At 44.3% G+C, this 16,515-nt stretch overlaps 1 protein-coding gene across 7 annotated transcripts in view; it reads right to left on the reverse strand.

Annotated features, from left to right (window-relative positions):
* Window positions 1–16,515, reverse strand: part of Camkmt (calmodulin-lysine N-methyltransferase) — a 381,129-nt gene that overhangs the window by 29,586 nt on the left and 335,028 nt on the right. The gene's annotated exons all lie outside the window — the stretch shown is intronic.

Raw genomic sequence — 16,515 nt, forward strand, 5'->3', positions numbered from 1 at the left:
CACAAATTAAAAAGTTTCCAGAGGAAAAAGGCACATCCCATACACAGATGAGAGGATGGGGTCAGAGGGTGCCACGGCTCTAGTGGCTTGGAAGGACAGAGACAACAACTCATCCTCCTAGAACATAGGTAGTGGAAATATCTCTCAGAGGAAGAGGAAGAAGTGCCTTCTGGATATTGTGGTGGTTTGAATATGCTTGGCCCATTAGGAGGTGTGGCCTTGTTGGAGGAAGTGTGCCACTGTGCAGGTGGGCTTTGAGGACTCCTGGTATTCAAGCTCTGCCCAATGAGAAAGAGCGAGTCCTCTCTTGGATGCTCTCAGATCAAGATGTAGAACTCTCAGCTCCTTCTTCAGCGTCACATCTGCCTGGATGCTGCCTAGTTCCCACCTTGATGATACTGGACTGAACCCCCAAACCTGCAAGCCAGCCCCAATTAAATACTGTCCTTTATAAGTGTTGCCTTGGTCATGGTGCCTCTTGACGGTAACAAAGACAGACGTTGAAAACGACGACAACAGGAACAAGCTGAAAGAACTGACCACACCCAGATGTGTGCTCCCCCACAACTGACCACACCCAGATGTGTGCTCCCCCATAACAGCAAAGAAGTCCTTTAGGCAGAGGAAAGACAGTTCATGGAAGTAGGGGTTACACAAAGGAATGATGGGGACCAAGAATAATAACTCTATAGTTAAATATGTATGTCTTAAAAATTATCTAAACGTCCTTAAAATAGGAGGACCAGCCAAGCAAATAAGTATTGTGAGGTTTGTAACATGCATAAACAAGTAAAACATAAACCAAGAGCGTAAGGTGTGGGAGAGGAAGGGCAATCGCCTCCTGTGTGGGTTTACACCAACCTGCAGGGATGAGGACAGATTTAATGAGTTAAAGGGGGTCCCACAGGGCCTGGGGAGATGGCTCAGTGGGTGAAGTGATCGCTGTGCAAGCATGAAGACCCCAGTTTGGATCCCCAGCACCCGCCCAGAAGGTGGGTTGATAGCAGCAGACACCTAGAACCCCGACACTGTGGGGGATCTCAGAGGCTCACTAGCCGGCCAGTGGAGCGCAGATGATGAAGTCCAGGTTCAGTGGGAGACCATGCCTCCAAGAATAAGCTGAGAGCACACTGGAGAACACAGCACACTATTGTCAACCCCTGGTCGCCAACATCTACACGGGCCGGTCCCGTCTCCCCGGAAGCACACCATACAATCTAAAGTAAAGCTACAAGGAACGAAGCAGAGTGAATTGATCAAGCTAGGACAGAACACACCAAGTCAATGGGAGGCAGGAGAAGATGACAATGAGGTAGAGAGCTGAGGAGACAAACTTCGAAAAGCAAGACCACAAATTTAAACCAAGCCATACCGGCCATCCTGTTAGATGAGCATGCCTGAACACATCCGTTAAACAGCAGAGGATCAGACTAAACACAAAATCTACTAGGCATGGCAGTGCAGGCCTGTAATCCTACGCAGGAAGCAGAGGCAGGAAGACCACACATTTGAGGCTAGCCTGGGAAACCTAGCAAGGCCCTATCTCAAAAATTAAAAAGTGTTTGGAGATACAGCTCAGTTGTAGAGCACTGGGCTCTTTTTACTACAAAAAAGATAAAGAGCAAAATAAATCTAGGTCCAAGTATACGGCTTACATCAAAAGCATTTTATACATAGAAACACCAAGGAGTTACGTGTGAAAACATGGGGAAAAGACACATGAATGTTAGTCAAAAGACAGGACAGACATTTTAACCACAGACAGTAGATCTTAGAGTAAAAGCATTACTAGGGCTGAAAGAGATTGCTTCGTCGTGCTAAAGGGCCAGATAAGGAGGCTAGCCTTGTGCCTCTCAAGCTCATGTCCGAGTGACAGAAAGTCCCACTGGGCAGTGCTGAGGGAACAGACAAAGCCCAGTTATGGTCAGAGATTCTAATGTCCCTCTCTCTTTAACTGGACAGTAGATAAAAACCTAACGAAGGTATATATAGAGCTAATAAAGATAGCTTTAAATGCTATCAATGATATGATTTAATTGATATTTATGGAATGTAAATATAAATTAATCCATTAGTAAAGATAGATTTCATATTTTTTTCAAATGGATCTATTCTGGATCATAAGTCTCAACAGGGTTAGAAGGATCAAGATAATATAAAAATATGATCCTTGTTCATAATGGAATTAAAGTGGCTAAAACAATAAATTAGAAATCAATATGCTGTAAAATCTTCAAATATTGAGAAAATAAATATTATATTTATAAATATCCTAGAGCCCAAATAAAAAAATCAAGGCAGAAACTGAGAAGCCCTGAACGAAGCTGAAAATGTGACCCACGACCGTTTACAGGATGCCACACAGTACATGAGAGGAATTAATAGCAGTAAACGCCTACATTACAAAAAAAAAACTCACCAAACTAGTGACCTCAGTTTCTAGCCAAATACATTTTTAAAAAAGGAGTAAATTAAATGCAACATAATCGAAAAAAGGAACTCATAAAGATCAGAAGAGAAATGAATAAAACAGAAACAAAAATAATAGAGAAAAGAAATCAATGAAACCACAAACAGGTTCTTTGAGATCAATAAAACGGACAACCCTCAGTTAGGTCAGACTGGCCAGAGGAGAGAGAACAGGGAATCGTGTGTTACTGATGCCGACCGTCATGAGAAAGTGCGTCAGGCCAGATTCCAGAGAGAAGAGCAACACATTTCTGTGTAAATATTTCCATGTGCTATCTACATAGCTGTCCATGACATACACAGAAACACACAGACAGAAATTCACATTAAGTGGGGGGTTCATCATCATAAGGAGGTAAGAAAGTTGTTTTGATATTTAAAAATTGATAAATGTAACATGATACTAACGGACTAAGAAGGAAAAACACGTGACCAACTCGAACAGGGTGGAAAATGCATTCGATGCAGTCTAATGTCTGTTTCTCATGAAGAAAAAAAAAGAAATCAACTCAGCAATAAAAGACTAGAAATAATTTCCTCAAAGGCCAGCAAGATGGCTCAGTGCATTAAAACAAACAAACAAACAAACAAACAAACAAACAAACCTCTTCCTCAACCTGAAAAACACCATCCATGAGAAGTCTGCAGCTGACGTCACACGCAGTGGGAGGTCACATGGAATAGTGACTGGCTGCATTCTTTAGTCCTGACTTCAGGAGCAAGAACGAGCTGTTTCTTTCGCCCTTTCCTGACACACGGAAGGGTACAGCCAGTCCAGTAAGGCAAGAAATGAAAAGGCTTCTAGATTGGGAAGGGACAAGTCAAGCTGCACTTCTTGGTAGCCAGCACAATCATCTACATACAACATGCTGTGGAGGGCCAGCAAAGCGACCAGGACGGGGTAGCAGGCTCGTGGGATACAAGATCAATACAAGAATCAATTGTATTTCTTTATACAGGCAACACATACTGGAAATTGGAATTTCCAGTTCCATATCATTTATAATAGCGTAAGGTTTCATAATAGCTTAAACATATAAGAGAGAAGTAATTCTGACAAAAGATGACAGAAATTAAATAGGACCCAAATAAGTGGGGGCGACTCAGAAGGGAAGAGAATAAAACCTGTTCTGACAATTGGCTATTCGTATTTTCAAAAATATAATTTAAATCTATATCTTGCACCACATGCAGAAATTAACTCAAAATAGACCATAAATCCAAATGTAAACCTATCATTATAAAATTTGTCGATGAAAATATAGGAGAAAATCTTTGCAACCTTGCATTTAACAGAGATTCCTTAGATACACACAAGATGCATGACCCATCAAAGAACAAATTGGTAAATTAGATAAAAATTAAAATTAAAAACTTCGGCTCTGGGAAATGCGGAGTAAGGAGACTAACAGGACGAGCCACAGGCGGGGAGAAAATGTTTGCAAATCTCGTCTGAAACAGAGTTTATATCCAGAACACACCAAGGACTCTCTGGATTTGTCAATAATAAGAAAATAAGCAACCCGATTTTTAAAAAGAATTAGCAGAGCTTTTGAACAGGCACCTCAACAGAGATAAAGATGTGAAAATGTATTCAGTATTATCAACCATTAGGGAAATTAAAAGTAAGGACTCCCAAAATTCCATTATACTCTTAGAAGGGTTGTAATTTAAAATCTCAGTCACATGGAGAGCTGGCCAGGATTTGGAGGCAATGGAAGTCCTCCAATAGTGCCCACGGTAACGTAAGTCAGCCAGTACTTTTGCCAATTCCCTTAAAACTTCAAATAGATGTTTGTTTCTGTGATAGGCATAGACCCTGGAGAAAGCTCACATCCAGGCACCCATGCTGTACACACCCTCAGAAGTTTTACCTCTCATAGTCTCACATCAGCAAAAACCAGAGGCCCATCGAAGGGTGAAAGTGGCCCCGCCGGCTCACAGGAGTGGCACTGTTAGGAGATGTGACCTCATTGGAGGAGAAAGTGTGTCCCTAGGGGGTTGGCTTTGAGATCTTAGAAGCTCAAACCATGTCTACTGGCTCACAGCCTCTTTGCTGCCTGCCTATCTGATGAGAACACTCAGCTCTTCCTCCAGCACCATGTCTGCTTGCACAAACTGTGTTTCCCACCATGATGGCAATGGACCGAACCTCTGAACCGGTAAGCCCCAATTAAATGTTTTCCTTATAAGAGCTGCCATGGCCATGGTCTCTTCATGGCAATGGGAACCCAAACTACGACAGATGCATAAGACCCATGCACAATGAGGTTCAAATGACGATTCGACAAGAAAGAAGAATTGAGGGCTGGAGAGATGGCTCAGTGGTTGAGAGCACTGGCTGCTCTTGCAGAGGTCCTGAGTTCAATTCCCCAGTGGCAACATGGTGGCTCACAACCATCTGTAAAGGGATCCCATGCACTCTTCTGGTGTATCTGAAGACAGCTGCAGTGTACTCACATACATAAAAACAAATAAATTTTAAAAAAAGAAGAAAGACGTATTGACAGAGGGGGTCACTGGGGTTCATGTACATTATAGCCAGGAGTCTGGCTGAGGCTGGTTTTATGGTCGAACGTATAGCATGCATTTGTAAAGATGGTTCGACAAAGCATCTGAATTATGTCCAGGTCCTTCCTGTGATTCTCTCTAAACCAAAGTAAAATGTCAAAATCTTATGTGTATTTGAATTTTGTTACCATTTACAGAGAGACATATTTAAAAACCCACCATTCCAGAACTTCCGTTCTTTAGATACATCCCAAAAGCTACAGACATGGGATCCTGGAAGGCCTCACCGGGACGTGGTAGCAGGAAGAGGGTAGCTAGAGAGCTGAGTTCATCAAGTGCCAGCGTCCTCCCCCTACACAGCGGCGAGGCTAAGGATGCTCTGGGCACCACTTCCTACACCCATGACCCCAACACAGCACAGGACAGCACGGAGGATGAGGGCTGAATAGTAGAGAGCTTGCCCACCATCTAGGAGGTTCAAACCCTAGACTCAAAACCAAACAACACGGTCTCTCAGCCAGAGCACTTAGTAAGAGGACAGATTATTAACACTCAAGGAAAGCATCAAATATGAGAAATTTACTGCTGTAAGTGTTCAAAAATATCATTTTCCTTTCCTTAGTCTGGCACTAATGCATCTTCTCTTTCAGTGCTGGTTTTAAGTTTAAGGTTGCAACACAAAACGTAGTCAACTTCTAGAAAGAGGTTTGCATCATCTTTGTGACACAAAAGTCATGGCAAGAGAATTCCACAGAAAGTCTTTCTCAATTGTAATAAACTTCATGTGGACTGGGGCTCACCCTAATTTGCATAACTTGGCTTCAGAGAATGTTGCCTGTGGGCACGCAAAGCATCCCTTTTCTTGTTCCGGTGGCTCATATGTCTTTGTAGTGAGTAATGGCCTGACATTTTCGATGCTAAAAAAAACAAGGCAGTTCTTGTGAGGTGTGGTGGCGTATACATTTAATTCCATCACTAGAGAGGAAGAGGCAGGAGGATTGCTGTAAGTCTGATGTCATCCTGGACTGTAGAGTGAGTTGAGGCTAGCCTGGGCTACATACATCAAGACACTGTCTCAAAATGAAAACAAAACAAAACAAAACAAAAAAAAGATTCCTTGTGCATTTATTTGTGAAAGTACTATTCTAACACAATTATTTTTCTAAAAACTCTTTAAGAATAACTTTCGTTATGAGCGTGTGTGCGCGCGCGTGCGTGCGTGCGTGCGTGCGTGCGTGCGTGTGTGCGTGTGTGTGTGTGTGTGTGTGTGTGTGTGTGCACAGGAGTGCAGGTGCCTATGGAGACCAGTGGAAGGAATCTTCTGGAGTTAGAGTTACAGATGGTTGTGAGTTACCCGATGTGAGTTCTGAGAACTGAACCTGGGGCCTCTATAAGAACAGCCAGTGCTCTCAGCTAGGGAGCCGCCTCCCACAAGTTTTGGTAGAGCCTGAGCTCTCTCCCAGCAGCAAGGAAGGCAGCAGCACTCTCTGCATGGACGTGAGAGAAATCTGCAGACCCTTCCTACTGGTTCATTCGTCTCACCCCTCCACATCCATGCTGTCATAGCTCGCCCATATGGAAGGCTCAAACAAGTCACTTACAATATTCACCTAAACTACTGAATTGGTGCTGTCCTAAACGACTCCCCATTTGCCACTTGTCCCTCCATCTCTGACTTCCCTCAGACTTTAAACTGCCATGAGGTTTGAGGTAAAAGGGTCTACAATTTTAGACACTTAGGAGAAAAGACACCATCTGAATCCAGAACTTGTAACTCATCCCAGAACGTTAGTAGAGCCCTCTGGATGCCAAGAGCAGGAAGACACAATGTGGCTCCATTTAAGAGTGACAAACTGATTACTGCCCCAAGGAACACAGGGGCTACTTGGAAGGCCCTTGGAAGAGCAAAGATGGTCAGAAGGATCTAAACTGAAGCCAGCCCTGAGCGCTTGGGTGTATAAGGGGCAGAATCCAGAAGGGGGGTGGGCTGCATGGGAGTTGCAGATAGGGCTTTTAGAGGGAGCGAGGAGGAGGAGGTGAGACTCATGGGACAGTCCAAGAGCCAAGGGTTGGGAGCTCCAATGGCAACGGTGCCTGAACCTCCCAGGTGCTCATCCTCAGTGAAGAAGCTCGCCAAAGGCCTGACAGCTGAAACCATCTTCTTTATCTGCTTCTCCTTCCCTACAGAAATAGTGCTGCCCTCCATGTGTCCTGGACATTAATGCTGCTGCTTCCTTCTACAGCAAATTGACCAGGTATAAGAAACTTCAGCTTGTTAAAATAGTTGCCAGGCTTCAAACTCAGAGTTTCTGATTGGGTTTCTTTGGGTAGGGACATATTTCCTGAGGCTTCAGATGAACTGGGGAATGTGCTTTGAGGGGCACCGAGAGAGGTCATGACCCCCAACAATGTCCTGCCTCTCTTATGTGTGTTCACTCTTCTCTTCTCCCTTGTCTGCCTGGCTTGCTGTGTGCACAGGCTTAAACCTTCCCTCCAGGCTGCTGCTTGTCTGCCTTTCCTTTTGTCTCCAGCACCCTGTGGGGACAGGTCCTCCCTACTTTACTGCTTGTAATGCCAGCTCATTCACAATAGCCAACCGAAGTCCCCTTCTGCACCTGAAGGCCTGCAGACTCCACACTACCCTCTCCCTTTAACGGCACAGCATTTCTACCTGAAAGCAAATGTACCTTTCACCAAGACCAAGAGCACAGCTGCCAGGCCCCTCCCACTGCACACACTGTACCACCCCATTCTAGTGACTTCTCATCTCCTCCCTCTCCCTCCCTTCGTTCCTTCATTCCTTTGTTTGTTCCTCCCTTTCTTTTCTTTCTTTTGTTGTTCTGATTTTCTGAGTCTTGATACATAACCCAGACTGGACTCCAACTCACTTTGTAGCTAAAATTTATATTTTTTCTGCTTCATCCACCCAAATGCTGGCGTCATTCATAGCCACCTCTTTTCTTGGCTACATAATGACGTCTTACTCCTGTGCATGAATGCCTGCATGTATGTCTGTGTACTATGCACATACCTGATACATGTGGAGTGCAGAAGAGGGCAGTGGAATCCTGGGAACTGGTTGTGAACTGTCTGTGGGTGCTGGGAATGAAGCCTGGGTCCATCAAATGCTCTTAACTGCAGAGCCATCTCTCCAGCCTCATATACTGACTTTTCAACTGTTTGTCATTAGCCTTTTGCAATCCACAAATAATTCAAATTTCTTGGACACATCTTTTCTACTCCTATATCTTTAATGATTTCCTTCCTGGTTTTATACCTCAAAATCCTGTTTCAACTGCTCTTCTTTCCTTGCTTTTTCCTTGCCAAGGCACAGCTCAGTGGCTGTCTCCTCCATGAAGCATTCTCTGCCCACCTCTGGATCTCTTTAAATTTAGTCTTACATCTTGGGAGCAGGTTTATTATCTGTCCAAATACCTTGAGCTTGGAAAAGGTAGACAAGTTGCTTTACTTATTTATCTTCCTATCCCCTAGGAGGCCAAAGTGACTACAGAAGCCATTAAAATATATTTATTGCATTGAACTGAACAAACAGATCAGACTAAGAATGCTACTCTTGTGCTATTCTTTAACACAAGGTTTCCATACTGTGGAATCTGAATGGGAATGGCTCCCATAGGCTCCTAGGTTTGAATGCTTGGTCCGCAGTTAGTGGAACTGCTTGAGAAGACTTAGAAGGAATGGCCTTGTTGGAGGAGGGTTTTACTGGGAGAGGGCTTTGAGGGCCTCTCCAGGTTTACGGTCTCTTTGCTGCCTGCTGCCTGCAGATCAGAATGTAAAGGTCCCAGCTACTACCCAATGCCATGCATGTCTACTCCTTGCCATGACGATCATGGATAACCCTCTAAAATGATAAGCAAGCTCCGAAGCAATCGCTATCCTTCATAAGAGTTGTCTTGGTCATGGTGTCTCTTCACAATGGTAGAACAATAGTGAAGAGACAGACAAATATGTTTAAAATGTTTGTAAACCAGATAATGCTGGCCTTCCCTCCTCCTTCCTCTCTGTCTCTCTTGTCTCTCTCTTTCACACACACATACACACACCAGTGGGGGTTGGGGTTGTGGGGGGAGGGAGAGAGAGAGAGAGAGAGAGAGAGAGAGAGAGAGAGAGAGCGAGCAAAGCAATGTTGTAAAAGAAAGGTGTGAGGAATATTTCTGGATGTCCATTTTCTCACCTGGTCTGCCATTAGTGTTTCTCTACCAAGATGGTGTTAGCAGTTGGGGCAGTAGGACAGAACAGTTCATTGCTGTAGACTGTCATGTGTATCATTCCCCCAGTACTAAAAATAATCTTTAGTCACCATGACAACTTAACAAAAATGTCTCACACAATTATGGATAGGGTGAAGAGGTAGACATCTGGTCTACTTTTGCTTGGGGTGGGCTGTTACGTTATCCTATAGTCTTTTCTACATCTAATGTGTGCTTTTTATTAAATCACACCAACAAAGGCTGAGATGCAAAATAGAAGGTAGTCGGAATTATTCCCTATTGATAGGGTTCTCCTGAATCTACTGTGGGAATAGGCCTCAAGCCAAAAGTCCTAGGGACAAGCAGAGGACAGCCACAGATTGACCTCTGCATTTTCGGTTTACTAATCTGAACAGTAATCTCAGGATAAAAATGGGCTTATCTAAGTATGATCTGTGCTCCAGATACAAGCAAACCCACCAAGGGGGCTGCTTAGATGTCAGATTCAACAGTCCCGACTCAGGGAACTGCTCAGATTCCATCGAGAACTGGGAACCTGCTCTTTTAAAATAAGTGCCCTGAGGCATTTCCATGAAGATGGGTCCTGGATAGACTTTGGAAAACACTGCCCCAGAAGGCCTCTATCTAGACAGCTTTAAATTGAGGGTGCTCTTAAGCTACCAGTCTTGCTTGGCTTCAGTTCCAAGTATCAGATTTACTTCCAAAGGGGAGTTTTAAAGAACACGCCATTTTAGGGAAGGAAAGGTGAACCAAAAGACAGACTTGACGTTTGGTTACGAGTTATTAAACCCCGGGCCATGTGGATGCTCAGTACTTACTCTGTCACCGAGGTACACCGTCCAGCTTTGAGACTTTATTGAAAACATTTCCCTTAGCTAAAGTAAGGGGAAAATATCATAGAAGATTAAAGCAGGATGTCATGTAAACAGATGCCTTGTGAGATTACTTACGCAGCTTGTCAATTTTTATCGTGATGTGAAATTAACTTAAGTTTTTATACAACGAGTAAGGCTTAGGGAAAGGGCAAAGAAAGTAAAATTAGGTCTTGATGACATTTTTACCATATAAGAAGAGCAAACTGCTGACAACAGAGAACTGTCTCTAAGGCAGGTCTCAGTTTTTAAAGAAGTATATGACATCTATAACTTGGAGAATTCAGCAGATGGTGTACATGCATGTATATGTGTGTATGTGTGACTGCTGGGATAGTACACACACATGTGTGTGGAACAGGAAAACTTGAGTTGTTGTTGCTGAGATGGGGTCTTTCACCAGCATGGAACCCACCAGAGGTAGGCTAGGCTGGCTGGCCAGTGAGCCCCAGATCTGCCTGTCTCTACTTCTAAAGAGTTGGGGTTGTAAGTGTTTATGTGAGTTCCAGAGATCAAATTCAGGTCCTGGTGCTTAAGGGTCAACAGTTTATGAATGATTTATTTCTGCTGCCTAGAACTAGCTTTAATGAATGGAAGACCTCAGGGCTGTGAAGCACTGTAGAACCTAAGAAGCTCAGAGAGAGCCTTCATTCCTCAGGACCTGGGCGAGGTTTCCAGCAGTGGCAGAGTTGTCTGTCACCCAGGGTGTGTGGCCCAGAAGGATGATCCTGGTTCCAAAGTTTGAGATCTTATTCCAACTTAATGCTTAAACATTTCTGGACTGATTTTAAATCTCACTAAAACAAAACAAAACAAAAACAAACAAACAAACAAGCAAACGCTGGATCACACAGGCATTTGATCCCAACACTCAGGAGGCAGAGGCAGGAGGATCTTTGAGTCCAAGGCCAGCCTGGTCTACAAAGTGAGTTCCAGGACAGTCAGGGTTACACAGAGAAACCCTGTCTCATAAAAAACCAAGCCAAACCAAACCAAACCAACCAACCAACCAACCAACCAACAAACCAAAAAACAAACAAAACAACAAACCAACCAACCAACCAAACAAACAACTAAAACTCCATCCTAGCTGTGTTTGCCTGGAATAGCTGAGATAAACTCACTTCAGTCCAAAAGGAAGACCGACTTATTAACATTCAGGTCCCCATGTTGGTGACCAGTATATTCTGCATTATTCGGAGAAGGCAGATCTTGGGATGAAGGGTACTAACGACTAACTGTTGTATCATGGACAAGAGAGTAGAGTAAAAGGCGTTCTGATCTAGAACTGTGGAAGCACTGTAGATGACTCACTAAGGGCTGTCCCAGGACTGGCGAGATGGCTCAGTGGGAATAAAGCACCGACTGTGCACGCCTGACCACCTGGGTTCAATGCCCAGGCAAAAAAGTGAGACGCAGTGGCACACATCTGTAGCCAGAGCATCCTGCTATGAGGTGGATGTAGAGACAGAGGGACTACCCTGAAGCTTGAGGGTCAGCTAGGGTCGGCATGGCAGAACTAACAGAGAAGATCTTGTATTTGCAAGGTGGGATGAGAGAACCAATTTCCAAGAGTTATTTTCTGACCGTCACACACGTGCAGTGGTGTGTGTGACCCTGAAGTCAAGACACACAGACACACACACACATACATACATACATACATACATACATACATACATACATATACACCAGCACATTAAAGCAACTGAGGCATTACGACTAAGTGACTAGAAATGCAGGCCTATTGTACTTCTAAAACCCTGTTAACAGTCATTGGAAAGGCAAAATGAGAAAAGCAATTTGATTATCTCCATAGATGCTTCAGAAACATTTGCCAAGGTTCCAGATTTATTTAAGATAAAAATCTCAAAACAGGAATCGATGACTAAACGCCCCAATTCGGAGGCCGAAAGCACGCTCAATGGTGCAGTATCAGAGGCTTCCTAATGCAGTCACTCTGTGGTCATCACACTGGCTGTTCTAATCAGATAAATTATACAAGAGGTCAAAAAACAGCCTGGTGGCGGTGGTGGCGCATGCCTTTAATCCTGGCACTCAAGAGGCAGAGGCAGATGGATCTCTGAGTTAGGGGCCAACCTTGTCTACAGATCAAGTTCCAGGACAGTCAGGGATACATGGAGAAACCCTGTCTTGAAGGAAAGAAAAAAGTCAGAAAACTGAAAGTGTCATTATTAGAGGACTAAATACGTTCTATATAGAGCCCTACAACCTTTAAGTCTCTATCCTCAAATGAGTGCAATTAGTTAGGAGATACAGTGTTGAGTGAAACAAAGAAACAGACTGGGTGGAGTGAGGCACACCTGTGGCCCCAGCACTTGGGAGGTGGAGCAGAAGACGGGCAGTTCAAGGTCATGGCTGCCTATACAGTGAGTTCAGGGGCTCCCTGATGCTCTGTCTTAAATGAATAAAAGGGAGAATGAGCGAAAGAAGAGAACGGAGGGAAGTACAATGCCACACAATGGAAGCAGAGAGTCTATTTTAAAGGCCAACAAAAGTCTCCAGAAATAAAACAAGCAAGTGAAGGGGAAATGCCACTGCGCAGTCTTAAAAAGAAAGCTCACTTTCCAACAGAAGATGCCGAGCTTCTAAATGTCAAGGCTTCTCCAAACTCTTCTCATCACAATGAAAATGCCAGCGTCATAAAAATGACAACAAAAATCTCTAAAAATCCTGAAAGAAAAGAATAAAGACCAAGGGGCTGCTCTTGATGCTTATGAAAGGCACGACTGGGTTACAGCGAGTCACAGTCCGAGTCCGAGTCTGAGAACTGTTGCGCATGCGTGGCCTACGGACAGAGGCACCTCATGGGAGCAAGGGAGCAAGCCCGGTGTCCGCGCTGAGGTATCATTCACCTTGGATTATGAGACGGTGTCCCTCACTTGGAGCCCACAGATACGATAGGTTGATTGGCTAGTGGGCCCCAGAGAGCTGCCAGTCCCAACAGCCCTGGCGCGCTGGGGTTATAAGAACACGACTAGGGTTGGGGATTTAGCTCAGTGGTAGAGCGCTTGTCTAGCGAGCGCAAGGCCCTGGGTTCTGTCCCCAGCTCCGAGAAGAAAAGAAAAGAAAAGAAAAGAAAAGAAAAGAAGAGAAGAGAAGAGAAGAGAAGAGAAGAGAAGAGAAGAGAAGAGGAGAAGAGAAGAGAAAAGAGAAAAGAAAAGAAGAAAAGAAAAGAAAAGAAGAAAAGAAAGAAAAGAAAAGAAAAGAAAAGAAAAGAAAAGAAAAGAAGAGAAAAGAAAAGAAAAGAAAAGAGAACACGGCTTAGCCAGGCAGTGTCGTCCTACACCTTTACTAACCCAGTGCTAACCCAGTGCCCAGGAGGCAGAGGCAGATAAACCTCTGCAAGTTTGAAGCCAGTGTGGTCTACACAGCAAGTTCCAGGACAGCCAGGGCTTCACAGAGAAACCCTGTGTCCAATAAACAAACAAAACAAAACAAAACAAAACACACCCCCTAACCAAAACCAACCAAACAAGCAAACAAAATAGGCGTCTGCACCTCGCCTTCTTCACAGCAGTTCTGAGGATCAAATTCAGCTCCTCGTGCTTACTAACCAAGCACTTTACCAACTAAGCTATGTCCACAGGCCTTGACCTATTCTTTCTACAATACTGAATTTCGAAAAGAAAGAAGAGCTGTCTCTTCAGACCAGAAGACCTTTCCTCAAGGATGCAGAAATCTGCCATGCGTATCTGACTATTAGCATACACTTTGGTCAGTAGAGATCAGGAAGTTCAAACAAGCAATACAAATGCTAACCTAGAAGATGAGGCTTTGTTAATTTGCTACAGTTTAGGGGTGCCCCTAAAAACTGTCCTCAAATACTAAAGTCTGGCTCTTCCTCATTAAAAGGGGACTATATCAAAATGCACAATGTTGGGTGACACCCCTGGGGGAAGCTTTCATCAAGGTAAAACCGGGTAGTAAGGACCAGGGTTCTCCCACAGACTCGGCAAGCAGGCCAACATTATACTCGAGCAGAAAGAACTGCGTGTGGTAATTTCATTTTCTTGTATGCCAGATAGCAAGGGAAGACACAGGAGCATAGCGGTTCTGGAATTGCACCTCTCAAGATTCTGTTACCCTAGTTTTAGGAAAACTCACTAACCGGTGTATTTTATCAGACAATTTCTTAAAGAGCCCTCAGCTTCCGTATCTCCGTTACCTTCTACTAACCTTCCTCTTCAACCTGACAAAGTGCAGATAAATGCCTACTCACGCTGTCAGTTTGTCTACAGACACTGCACACGCCAGCCTGAGAAGCCATCCTGAAATGAAAGTCGCTATCTGATGTAGGAGCTGCTGTCTGACTCTCTGGGGCTTGACTTTGCTTCCACTAAAAATGATTCAGTTCCCTAAACCTTGTGGATCCACATCTTTCAAATGCAGACCCTAAAAGCCCCCAAGCTCTGGGGAGCACAAACACTAATTGCTTCAGGGAATGAAAAAAGAGTAAAACATTAAATAGAATCCTTGTCTTCAAGAAAATCAGCTGCCTCCCTTCCTGGAATGTCAATTGCAAGAGGGCACGGACTTCATGGGTGCTGCTCCCCAGGGTGTCACGGCACAGAGAAAACAGAAAGCGATCAAAATTCCTATCAGCAAAGGAACAGACCAAGAAGCCTGGAGACAGCAGCACATTAGCACCAACAGTGTGTGTTTCATTCCACTGAGGTACGCGTCCGAGACCAATAGCAGTTTAAAGAGAGACTAGCCTGGAGAGATGGCTCAGCGGTTAAGAGTGCTGACTGCTCTTCCAGAGGTCCTGAGTTCAATTCCCAGCAACCACATGGTGGCTCACAACCATCTGTAATGGGATCCGATGCCCTCTTCTGGTGTGTCTGAGGGCAGCAACAGTGTACTCACATACATAAAACAAATAAATCTTTAAAAAGAGAGGGAGAATGCAGGGGATGAAGCTGGCAGGGCAGACAGAGGGTACGGCACTGAGTCACTCAAAAGGATGGATTCGGATGGACAAGGAGGGACGAGATTAACAACTGTGGTAAGAATGATTAAGACGCTATGGCCTGAGGGATGATGCCGTGGCCCAAGTGTTGGCACGGAAGACTAAGGTTTATGCTAAGGTTTGGTCCCCAGTATGGTGAAGGTGGTAGGGCCTGTGGGAAGTAGGGCCCAATGGGAAGCCTTAGGTACTGGGGCGTGTCTTTGAAGGACAATGTGGGATCCTGGAGCTCCCTCTTCCTGACCAAGAGATGAGCAAATATGTATGTACCTCCCATTGCCATCTGTCTCAACCCCCAGGGGCCCAAAGCAATGTAATTACCCAGTGCTGGGTGGCTCCCCGGAAAGGCAAGTCAAGGGTAAACCTTTTTCTCTGTGTAAGTTAATTGTCTTGGGCCTTTTGTGATAGTCATCTCACCCTCTAAAACCAAGTTGAACAGTTTATAAAAACCCGTGGTTTAATAAAGAAAAATAAGAGCTGCAGCTTAAATTCAGTGACAACTTTCAAACAAATACATTTTTCCCCTTAAGGGAAATTTACTTTTATCATCACGGTGAGGCTAGTTTAACAATTCTGAAATTGTAACTTTTTCACTAATGTTAACCAGAGAATGATGGTATTTGCTGATTCTGGAAGACCCAGAAATATGCAGACGTCAAAGCTCCAAGTGGTTCTTTGTTGAGAGTCGCAATTTTGAAGACAGCTTCAGATAAACCCAACAATTGAGCTGCTGTAAATACCCTTGCTCTTTCATAAATTTCCTGCTATATTTAGAAGTACAGCTTCCTTTGTTCACAGACTGCTCCAACTGCTCCATATTTAGATTCCCAAAGGTGTGCCTTGGACTCATTTGATACCTGAATGAATAGCTATGTGGCTTGACGAACAGGAGAGCTACCAGAGGGCTGTGCTGAGATCTTGGAGATGTGCTTTTACAAAGTGCTTCGTGTGTGTGATCCCTGGCTAACCATCACTAAGGTTCCCACCTTCACAAGCATGCCTTCCATATACAACACAGTGTGATTGGATTAAACTGGATTAGAGGCAGCAAGATGGTTTGGTATAGGGTCGGGGATTTAGCTCAGTGGTAGAGCGCTTGCCTAGCAAGCACAAGGCCCTGGGTTCGGTCCCCAGCTCCGAAAAAAAAAAAAAAAAGATGGTTTGATATATATTATAGTTGTTCTTAAAAAAAAAAAAGGCTGGGTATGGTAGTGCATGCCTTTGATCCTGGCACTGGGGAGGCAGAGGCAGGTAGGCCTCTATGAGTTCAAGGCCAGTATGGTTTACAGAGTGAGTTCCAGGACAGCCAGGGAGACATAATAAGAGCCTGTTTCAAAAACAAACAAAAGTTGTGGTGGATAAGGAAGAGATGTTTGTGAGAGCAGGGGAGATTACTACAAGGCTAAATGAAGCACCTGTCATAGCCCCTTCCTTGCAAAAA

This window comes from Rattus norvegicus, chromosome 6, assembly GCF_036323735.1.
Source record: "Rattus norvegicus strain BN/NHsdMcwi chromosome 6, GRCr8, whole genome shotgun sequence".
Lineage (NCBI taxonomy): Eukaryota > Metazoa > Chordata > Mammalia > Rodentia > Muridae > Rattus > Rattus norvegicus.